Source organism: Nelumbo lutea, chromosome 2 (assembly GCF_056320005.1).
Source record: "Nelumbo lutea isolate HS-2025 chromosome 2, American lotus-T2T, whole genome shotgun sequence".
NCBI lineage: Eukaryota > Viridiplantae > Streptophyta > Magnoliopsida > Proteales > Nelumbonaceae > Nelumbo > Nelumbo lutea.
Window position 1 is genome coordinate 96605285 of NC_142685.1, and position 12198 is coordinate 96617482.

Sequence of the window (12198 nt, forward strand, 5' to 3'; positions counted from 1 at the left end):
GGCTGAGAGCTCGGAAACCGAAAGATCTCAGACGATGACACCTCGGTCAATACAAGATTGGGGACGCCAAGGAATAGCCCAGCCGGCTACACCTTGGCCAACGACACCTTAGTCAAGACAGGACTGGGGACGCCGAGGCATAGCCCGATCGGCTACACCTCGGCCAACGACACCTCGGTCAGCACAAGATGGAGGTTGCCGATTAATCCTCGGCGACAGAATCAGCAGCACCAGCACTAGCTTTGGCCTCATCCTCAGCTCCTTCGGCGGACCCTTGCGGAGAATTTGGATCAAAGGCATCCTAGCCTTGTGACTTAATAATTGCCTTTAAACTTGTGAGCTGGAAAGAGAAAGGCCCTGCATCCCCTCTATCAATCAAACAGCCTCGGGTCGAATCTCCAAATTATCTTGTCTTCTTTTGGGTTTGAAAGGAGGAAGATGGTTTTTATTTTTCTCCAAACATGACTAGGAACTAAATTATGAATTTGGCTTTCCTTCCATACCATTCTTTCTTGGTTGATACAGTCTCCCACTTTTAGCTCTTCGGACTGTAACTATTTTGTCATTTCTCTATCGTAGAATGCCCCACTCACCTGTTCTAAAAATTTATCAATCTTCCATTTCCAACGGTCTACCCCATTCCTCTTCTGAATAGAGTATTTTATTAAAAATTATTATATCTGAATGAGTTAAAATCTATTTTTTTTTAAACCTTTTAATTTTCTTTACTTTAAACACAAACAAATAAACAAAGTGCACTCGGGTTAAATCCAAATTCGATCCAATTCCAATATATCGGATTCAAATTTGGAGTTTCAATATCCAAATCTAACCCAAATACAACGTCAAAGACATGGACAATTTTTTCTATAAATTTATTTTTTGTATTTTTATATGTTTATTAAAATTTTATATTTTTATTATAATTTTTATGATGTTACAGGCCCAATTGGACCCGTAAATTCCAAAACCCTCATTTCCCAAGTGCTTGAGAATTGAAATCTGTTCCTTACACAGGGTTTCTCGCAACAACCTCACAAGCACATCCTACATTTCCGATACTTATGTGTTATTATTAACAAGAGATGTTTCCAATGCATGGTGGGATGTGTCTGCGCGGTCATTATGAGGTGCCATGTGTGAGTAACAGATCCAGTTCCAATACTCCATTAGCCATTTAGCCATTGGACCTAAGATGCCTTGAGTCATTAGACCTTCTATCCTAGGTACCCAGTTCTGAAACACTCATTTCTTGGACAATACCTATTAAGGAGTTCGGCTTCAGTCGGTGCAAGTCTATGCTCACACCATTTGAACAGCCTTCTGCAACCTTGCATTGGGAATATCTCTTCATAAAATAAAGAGAGCACTGAAGCCAGGCATAATTTTCAATAATTATAGAAATACCCCTCTATCCTTGAAGCCAGGAAATTGCTGAAACACCCCTTCTTTTTTAAAACCTTTCTTCTGAAAAAATTATAGAAGCACCCCTCCCTCCTTTGAGCCTTTTCCTGAAGAATATCCAAACCATTCTTCCATTCTTAAAAATCATTTTTTTTTCTAAATCCCTCCATCATTCATATTTTTCCCTAAAATTACTAAAATATCCCTTTACTTTTAAACCCATTTTTGAAAGAATTATAAACCCCCTCCTCAAATACCCCACCACTTTTAAACCCATATCCAAACTGCACTTGAGGGATCTCATCCATTCTAGAACCCCCCCTATTGATAGACATTTTAATTAATGATAATTGAATTCCTAAAGTTTCTTGCAATTAATTAATGATAATTTCGTAGCTAATGCCTTGTTGTTACTTTTTATCTTTTAAGATTAAAAAACATAAAAAACAACTTAGCGGAATATAAGACAAAATTTAGGATTGCAACTTAGTTGGGTTGGGTCGGGTTGAGGGTCAGCCCATACCCTAAGGTTCAAACCTTGGATTTGGGCACAATCCAACTTAGGCCCAACCTAAGCTTAACCCAACCCAACTTGGGCTGGGCTGGGCTCAGGCTTGAGTCAGGCTCGAATGGGCTGGCCAGTTTTTTAATTTCTTTTGCACATCTGTTTTTTCTTATTATTGGGACTTATAGTCCAATTTATGAGTTAAGAATGCATTAAAAATATGTAGAAGTGATAGTAATAAATGCAAAACAAGGCTAAATCAACCGTAGAGAAAGAGACAAGACCTCTGTGGGTTAATTTTGGTCTTAATGGTTCCCAACCAATCAGATAAATTAGCCACGGAGATTTCTCCACCTGGAGTAGCATAGGTTTTGCGAGGAAGCTCCCTTCTTGTGAAGGTGACAGCTGACCCAGTTCTACCAGCTCATCTATCACTTTCTCACGTCGTCTTCAAAAAATCTCTTCTACTTTGTTTTGATTTTAATTGACAATGGATATAATTAACATTTAACAGGAATAAGGGGCCCACTTTTACTTAATATACAACAACAAGTGGATATGGGCCCAAAATATTAACACAGAAGTTATTTATACTATTTTTATTTCCATATGGGCCCCCAAAAGATAGTTCATCATCATGCATGGTCTACTCTATTTAATCCTTGGAGATATATGAGCCCTCAGAGGATTTTTCATAACCACGGTGAACTCCAATTTCTCAGACAAATCGATTTCTTCTCCATCGCCAGCCGTCCACTCAAAATCCCTGATCAAATTGGCTACAAAATACTCGAGATGAAGCAAAGCCAATCCAAGACCAGGGCAGATCCTCCTTCCAGCACCAAACGGCATCATCTTAATCTCCCTGGTCCCCGTTATATCAAACACTTCCCCTCCATCAACGTCACCGGTCAAGAACCTCTCCGGCTTGAACTCCATCGGGTCCTTCCACACTTTTGGGTCCCATCCCATCTCCGCTACCGTGAAATTCACTGTGGCGTCCTTCGGTATGACATACCCATCTATGGTGATGTCCTCTGTGACTGCGTGTGGTAGCACGAAGTGTGCAGGTGGGTGCCTTCTCAGACCCTCTAAAACTACCGCCTTCAGATACGGCATCTTCTGCAGATCTTCCTCTTTGATCTCTTCGCCGGATTTTACCACTCCTTCGATCTCTGAGAGCAGCTTTGCTTGGATGTGTGGATGCTTCACCAGATTCGCCATGATCCACTGTAACGCGGTGGATGTTGTATCAGTGCCCCCGTTTAGAAACTCCGAGCACAAGGTCACCATCTCGTCCTCCGTCAGCTTCCTTCCTCCATCTGGGAGTTGAAGGCTGAGCAGAGTATCGACGTAGCAGAGGATGGATTCGCCCTTCTGGTTTTTCTTCTCTTGCTCTTGCCGGGCTCTGATTAGAGGAATGAGAACGCTTTCTTGGTTGTGCCGGAGCTGATAGAGCTCCTCCCACTTCTTTCGGAACACAATCTTTCCCAATCTTGGCATGAAAGCTAGCACGTTGAATCGACCGAAACTGGTTATAAGCTTCCTATGAACGGATTCGACTTCCTTGATAACCTTCTCGTCGAGCTTTTCTCCGAAGCACATGAGCACCAACAAGCAGAACATGGCGTGCTGGAAGTGATCCATGACGCGAACGGGTTGTCCGGAATTGGCTTGTTCTCTGAGCTTGTTGGTCAGTATCTCCAAAACCCAGATGCGGGCGTTTCCGTAAGACTTAATCCGTGAAGGGTGGAGGATCTCGTGGGTAAGATTACGTCGGAAGAGGCGCCAGAGGGGGCCATAGGCGCCTGCACTGATGTTGTGTTGGTTGCTGGTAATGACGCGTCTGGGTGCGAGAGCTGGAGGGCGATCGGCGAAGGTGGAGCCGTGCTGGATGAGGGCTTTGTGAGCGAGGTCGTGGTTGGCGATGAAGATAGCTGGGCGGAAGCCAATTTGAAGCTTGATGATGGGGCCGTACTTGGTGCGTAGATTGCGAACACTGGTTTCAATATCATAGAGGGATTTGCGAATCCATAAGAAGTCGCCTATGATGGGGACAGTAAAGGGACCTGGTGGGAGCTTATTGTGGTTGTGGTTGAGGGAGAGTAGATCCAGGAGGGATTTCAGGGCTGCAGAGATGCAGAGAGAGGCGAGGATGATGAACCAAATCTCCATCGGAGGCTGACAACACGATTTCTGATTAACTTTCCGTTGAAATGAATTGGAAATGGACAATTAATTTATACCCCAAAATTCCCATTTGCAAGTGTTTTGATAAGTAAAGTTTAACAAGTGTTTGAGAATTGAGAGAGACTGAGAGAGATATTTACGTGTTCATCACGTCACATCCTCTGGGGTTTCTGGATAGGTGTCTTGGTTCAATGGTTGGAGAAGGTAGGATAAGCCCTTATAAAGAATTATAGGAATTTGATCCGTCCAGAATTATGGGCCCTCGTTTTGTAATAATTTATAAATCAAAACAAATAAACAGTAGTAAACTATTGGAAGAAGGGGATTTGCAAGGAAACTGGTACGATAGGAATGAAGAAAAGAGCTGGGTTGGGGTTTGACTCTCTAGGCTCTGACAAGCGAGGAAGAGGCTTCGAGGCGTCTCCATCTCCAGTCTTACAGAGGTGGCCCAAAACTTGCCCCTCAAGTATTCTTCTCAGGAGTCACAGGAAGACGAAGCAATTAATGCTTCCGCTATTACACCTCTTTTGCATCATACATTTTCTCTTAGGTCCCGTTTGTTTGCAGGTATCACAATTCCTACAATGTTCTCCTACTTACTGGTGCTCATAAAAAATCAAAAAATCGAACTGAACTGAGCAGATCAAATCGAAATATGCGGTTAATCGAATCGATTTATTCGGTTTTGGTTCCTCATTTTTGAAAACGGAGGAACAAGTTGGGTTTTTGGTTAAGCTTAAAAAATCGTCGATTTACCGAATCCGATCGATATATGTATTTATATATAAATTTTATATATATTTTTAATATATCATATATGTATTATATATATAAATATATATTTTTAAAAATTATATTTATACTTATTTATTTATATACATATCTATTTAAAATATATTACATATATTATATATAGTATTTATAATATAATATTTTATATACATTTATTTATAATATATGTTATAAATATATAAAACTAAAACTAAAAAACTGAAACCGGTGGTATCGATTTGGTTTCGGTTCAGGGAGATAGAAAATTTGGTAGGACCAGTTCGATTTCAAAAAAAAACCCTATGATTTGGTTAACCGAACCATGAGCACCCCTACTCCTACTATATTGAATCCTATAGTAAATCAAGATAGTATATCAATTATTCAAGTATTTGATACACTCCTCAAAAGGGGTTAAGTAACTTACTTAGCATACCAATAACATGCCTCCAGCTTCTCTTTATCTAGGTAATGTAATCTTTACCCAAATTAACGTTAATTTATTTTATTGACTTTTATATTGTCTTTTTTCAAAAATTTTATTATTATTATTATAAAATACTTAAGCTACCTCCAATTTTAAAAAAAATGAGTAATTCTATCCTAGCATGCCATGGCATTCCACTCTCGCATGCGATAATACATGATTGTTGTTAATGAGGGGTAATTTGGTCCTCCGAATTACATTATGACATGTGGCCTTCAAGCAACACTTTAGTGCTGAGCAAGCAAACCAAATCGGCAAGTCGGTCTTAACACCTCGCTCGGGCCGACCTTAATTGCCTTGGCCGGGTCGGGCTAATAGGTCTCCCAACATATTGCGACCTACCTTAGAGACCGGTCGAGTTGTAAGGACCTGTGGCGACCTACAAGGCGAGCTAAATGACTTGTCTCATAGATACATTATCAATCCGAGGTCTCCAGAGTGCTAATGAATCGACCATTAGGCTGACCTATTGCATCGCACACATCAAAGTTAATCAGACGAACCATAACTCCCGTGTAGATTATGTAATTGACGTAATTACTCCCCTGATTAAGCGAAAACAGCTCAGTGAGAACATGAGACTCGTTGTGATGAGAAGACCAAGGCTGCTCACATCTATATAAAGCCCTCATTCTTACCAATGAAGGTTCATGCGATTAAGATCTAAGACTCTCTTATCTCTTAAAGAACTCTCAAATAATTCTCTGACTTAAGCATCGAAGTGCCCACCTTGGGTAAAAACAACCCAGGCACTCTAATTCTGTCTCTCTTGCAGAACCAAATAGCTCGGCCTAACACATCTCAGCCACTGATAAGGCAAGCATCTGAATCAACGTCCGAGTCACCAAACGCGTGAGAGTAGCCAGATCACGCTACATCAGTTATTATATTTTGACCAAAATGTTTGTTTTTCAAATTTTCACTTCATATTAATTGTTATGCCAAACCCTTTCAATCTCTTTTTTTCTTTCTTAAAAATGATTTATTTTCCAAATTTTCCATTCACGGTTCACATCAATCGCTTAATGGTAAATCTGCAATCATTTTTTTTGTAAAAACCAACCTATACTTGCATGTGTATTTTGGACATTTTCATGTCTCTTTTTAGAGGATTCTAACATAGGGAGTCTACTTGCAAATATCTCAAAAAGTTCAGTGGCAGTAATTGCACTGAATTTCAGTGGAAGTTTCAGCAATTTACCCTATGTTTAAAAACTCAATTTTATGGTTTTTACCCTTTTCTTTTCAAAATTTCACATCAAATTGGATAAAAAGACGCTTTCACCTTTAGGCTAAGTTTGGTTTGAAGGAAAAGGCAGTGAAAAAAAGGGAAAGACAGAAAAACCACTACAAGGTTTGTAAAGGTTTCCCTTCATTTCCCTACATTTTCCTTCAAACCAAACACAACCTTAATTGATTTTCAAATTAAAAAAAAAACCAGTTAAAATACCCTCCTATGTTCAAAAACTAGTTAAAAGACTCTTTCACCTTTAGGCTATTGTTTGAAGGAAAAGGCGGTGAAAGAAAGGGAAAGACAGAAAAACCAATACAAGGTTTGTTAAGGTTTCCCTTCATTTCCCTACAATTTCCTTCAAACCAAACATAACCTTAATTGAGTTTCAAATTTTAAAACCAGTTAAAATACTCTCCTATGTTCAAAAACCATCAATCTTACTATCAATCCTGTCTGTCTCTGATCAACTTCTTTCAACATCTCCTTGACACTGTCAATTGTAGCTTTAGCTTTCTCATCATCTAGATGCTTAAGAGCTCATGTAATTTTCGATCGCACTCAACAGTAAGCCTATCTATGACATCCTTTAGGCTCTAGCTTTCTCATCATACATCAAGTTGCTTCTTTCTGGGTTTACGGTTTCATCTTACACCTCTACAATCCTGAGCACGTCAAAGCCCTCCAATCCGATACAATCATATAATGGATAGAAAGAAAGGTGACAGGTAAATACTAAATAGAGAGAAGGGGACAGATTTTGACTACAAATGGAGTTGGGATGACAAACCACTTGTTCTGTCCGGTGTTTGGGCCTCTGAATCTTTTAAGCAGTGCACACACGTTTTGAAAACTTCAAAACTCGGATCAGTCAAACTTTTGGAATTTTCTATCAATGAGTCCAATGTACTACATTTAAACAAAATCTGAAAGCTACAATGTTTATCTAAAAAACCCAAAAGCCGATTTTTCTTTTTTGAAGCCTAACCAGGCATAATCCATTAAGCAATGCAGAGATACAATCCAAAGAGAATACAAAACAACAATAAAGGCCATGCATATAACTATGGCAAAAATAGAAAACTAAAGGTAGTAGACCAAATGGCTGAGCTAAAAAAATTAGTAAAACTGAGCACTGGGAGAAGATAATTTGTGAAACCAATCTGCATTTAATTTCTGAAAACGCCAAAAAGGAGGGATCTCTTCCTCCAACAGAGATTGAATCTTAAAGAGCACTAGCGGATCTCTCGCAAACTGAACATGAAAAATCCGACCTTCAAAACATAAACGGGTTCAAAGAGTAATGCTTGATTCCGCTAAATAGTCTTGAAAAGCAAGGTGGGCCGAAGACTAGCCTGATTTCACAAATGCCAGTCCATGAAAACTACCTCACCCACCAAAGCTGCAAAAAATAAAAAACCACCACTTTAAATCTTTAATTCTTTTAAAATATCTTTTATGATCATTTCGTCATATATGTGCTGCAAAAAAGTATAATTTAAACTTAAAGCAAGGTTCAAAATATTGAGATATATTGGGCGATATCGATAGATCGTTTTATGCTTTTTCTTTTTTTTTTTTAATCGGTTCAAGGGGCCGGTTTAGGGCTCCTCCACCCCCGAACTGGTGAGAACCCCAATACAACCCCTGTAAAGACATATTGGGGAGCCACCAGCATGATACGTATTAACCGATATGGGCCGCTAAGAGGACAAAAAAAAAGAAATCAACACGTAGAGAAACCACTCCAAAAGAGCCAGGAGTGGATGGAGACAAAATAATGCACACCTGGCTGGGCCATCTATCATGTACAGATGATGCCCACAATAAATAGTTGCTTGTTCACTCGTGATAGGTAACCCAATCCAAAAATCCAGTGTGTATAACTTGGTCTCCAGTTCATCCCGCCTCGAAACTGATGGTGCACGATCTGGAAGCTCCTAGCTGGAAGGTCACCTGGACGTTGTTCGCGAAGCGAGCTGGACCAAGCTGCAAGACAGAGATCAGAGAGACCGAGGCAGATGACCTGTGGAGGTCACTCCGATGCTTAAGTTAGTATCTTTGTTGCGGTTGTGAGCTGAAAGCTTATATGCTAGAGAGCTATTGAGCAAATAATCGTGCGTACGTGGGTCTTAAGGGTTGATCCCCTTTTATAACTGAGGTGTCATGGGTCTTCACGAAACATTCCTGGGATCTTCAACCCGTGACATTAGGATCTGTTCCGCTTTAGGAGAAGGGTAACGTATCCGTTAATGGAGCTTATCACTTCCCTCTGGTTTAGGCGGGATGAGGATAAGACCTATAATCATGTGATGTGATCTCAAAAAGTTCGGAGACAGCTAGTAGGCTGTTGAGTTCGATGATATGGTACTTTGGCATACATGGGTACCAAGGTGCTTTGGCCCAGCAGTGACCAAGTACCCATGCTCCCTCAATTTGCTAACGGGGCACCATACGCTAACTTGTCATCTTGCTGGAAGATTGTGTCCACGTGTCCTTCACTTACTAGGTCGGGCCAAATCACCCCTCATCAATTGCCCCCCACTCCTCATGTCAGGGGTCCTAACCCGATGCGGGGAGTTCATGCAAGTCCAGGTGAATTTGGCACGAGTTCTTGGCAGTTCAAAGGGCGGCTCTTTGGTCGGACCTTTGTGACCCGTTGGCTCGACTAGGGGCTACCCTAGATCATGTACCGGGAACGGGCGGACGTCATGTTGTTTTATAAATCCTATGGACGTCAAAACACGCACTCAACTGATTAAAGTCTCGGGTGGCATGCAACTGGTTTTTATGAGAGTCATCAAATTGCTTAGATCTCGATTGTCGAGTCCCGATTGTGCTAACTATAAATATTGGCCTAGGGTATCCATTTTCTTGCCTTATGTTGCGGACTCGAGTTTGCTGAGGTCGCACTTCGAATTCTCTAGGCCGGCGTCAGTTGCTCTTTGCTTTCGAGGTTGTTCCATTTTCTTCTTTGGTGAGTTTGTTTTGTCCTTGCTTTCCAGTTCTTGTTCTTTGTCTAAGTAGTTAGTATGTCGAGCTTTAGTACAAATAGAAAAGCCTAATCTTCTCCACGCATTTCCAGCATTTCTTCCAATGAAATGCTGAGTTTGTTGCGGACTCGAGTTTGTTGAGTTCTTGTTCTTTGTTCTTTGGCTGAATTTGATTATGCAAAACTTCCTCCACGCATTTCCAGCATTTCTTCCAATGAAAAAAAATAGAAAAGCCTAATCTTCTATTAATTACATCAAAATAAATCTTATACATTCTGTCTAAAAATAAAAAAAATATATTTACAAACCAAGAATGAATAGAATAATATAGTAGGGGTGCAAATTCTTGGCGCCAAAAAAAGGATTTCGATCTCCACCATACAAATAGCCCATGATCCAAGAAATATGAATAGAACAATTTTATAAATATTGCAGATAAATAAAGATTTAATTTTCAAATCATTTTCCCAAAATCTAGGAACCAATTCCTAGAGAAACTATAATTTGCATAAATAGGGTAGAATGATTCAACCTATTTGTGCAGGTTTCTAATCAAGTCTGATTTGATTCAAAAATGTGATCCTAGCTTTGATACCACTGAAGGGATGGGAGATCCATCATATGGATGGCCGAACCCTACAAGAAGGTTGGGCAAATTTTCAAAAATTTATTTTTCTCCCATTCAGGAATCGTATTCCCCAATTTAGAAAACTATATTTTCAAGGTTCATTCTTGAAACAAAACCAGACAAAATCTAAAACCAAAAGAAGGGAGAGGAAAATACTTGATACGGAATTAAAAGGAACTCCCAGCGTAGGTGTTCATGCCCAAAGAGAATACCAAATCTGCCTCAATTAAACATTGACACAGCAAATGTTGAGGCGGGATCAACAAGAACTTGAGATTCCTTACCAAGAATCGAGTAGGGTGGTGTGAGCACAACTTCTGATTGTTTCTTCACCAAGAAACAATATCAAGAGCACTTCTTGATCACTCTAGTAGGTGGAGATCGAACTGGGATGGCGCCAAGAACTGAGGGAGCGAAAAGAATGCAAAGAGAACTGTGTTTCTTTTGTGGAATTCACCCCGTATAGGGCTTCCTAATCTGATTAGGAATGAGATTTCCTAATCTAAATCTTGTATTTAGATCTGGACTCTTAAGTTGATAAGACTTATCTTATCCAACTGCTAATCCTAGTCAGATTATAAACCCAGAATGGCCCAATTTAATTAAACCTTTTAAGCTCAGCTCGAAATGGGCTTTAGGCCCATTAAGTCATATTGCTTACTTTACCCATTAAGTGTTGGCTATTTTGGTTCTCTTTGAATGGTGTGGGACCCTCGCATTGATCTACACATCAGCTACATGGGTTCAACCTAGCATTTGTTACAAGGTCTGGCCGAATTCACTGTAAGTCACAGTAAACCCCTGAGTCCATCACCATGGGCTCTTAATGGGCCCAACATTTACACGAAATAGTCCTTGGGTGAAGTCATCTTGTGAAAACCCAAGGATTGTGGACAGATGCAAGAGTAGCCCATCATGTATTCCCTTAATGGTCTTGTATTTAACCTCTCAGCCCTTAATGATCAAACACTGCCCGACAAGAGAGGACCACTCCCTTGGCTGCAAGGTATAGTGCTACACTCTCTACTCACATGGATCCTGAGAGTTAAAACCTTTTGCAAACCAATTTGAAACCATAATATATATCTCTATATAAATATATTTTGCAAAACCAAATTTCAAACACATTTGAAATCCACTACCGACAGTTTAGGTTTCCATGAGAGAGAGTGCATTCCCCAATCATTCACTTTGTTTGACAAAGAGGCTTATCCTTTCACTATGATCACTCACTCAAGTGAATTCTTGAACTGTCCCAATATACCTAGGTTTTGACCCTCTTTAAGGATCTCACTGATTGATATATCAAAGACAGCCCAATCTGACACCTAGTGCAGTACCATAATTGAGTCTAGGGGTCAAGTGTAACATTTCAATTTTGTCCATCTTTCTTGAAGGTCTAGGGCAATACTGAAATTTGGTTCGGTTCAGGGTTTCAAGAAAATTCACACTAAATGTACCTCAGGTCTCACCATGGCAACTGAGACAAGCCACCCCAACCAACTTGGCGGCACATCAGTGTCAGCCTTGGCAGGATAAATCTCCCCAAATCTATCTAATGGTTGTAAAGATTCTAAACTAACACGAATCTCATAAGTGTTCAGTTTAAGGGTATCACATAGAAAGACACCAATATAACACAAATCAATTATGCACTTTATTCATTTACAATAAACGACACAATGTACATTAATCAGATTAAAGTTAAGGACGTACATTGTTTAAAATTCAACATCCTACCTACAATACAGTTCTATCCCCTTTAGTGTGTTAGATTCTCCCACCTCACTATTTCCAAATTCCAACTATAAAAACAAATAAAAAATTGTCATGTGTGCAAGTGGGTGCCTTCATATGGACTCGGATGAGCTGGAGACAAAGTCATACTCACCCAACTAAACTACCAATCACAATTGAACACATCGGTGCTTAGTATGGGCCCACAGTTGCACTGAAAACTGGTGTGTTCAACCATGATAGGTAATTCAG

At 39.9% G+C, this 12198-nt stretch overlaps 1 pseudogene across 1 annotated transcript; it reads right to left on the reverse strand.

Moving 5' to 3' along the window:
- Nucleotides 1–2356: 2356 nt before the first annotated feature.
- On the reverse strand, nt 2357–4592 carry LOC148872193 (cytochrome P450 89A2 pseudogene; annotated as a pseudogene). Its single transcript, XR_016106559.1, has one exon. The product of XR_016106559.1 is annotated as a cytochrome P450 89A2 pseudogene (transcript).
- Nucleotides 4593–12198: the final 7606 nt, after the last annotated feature.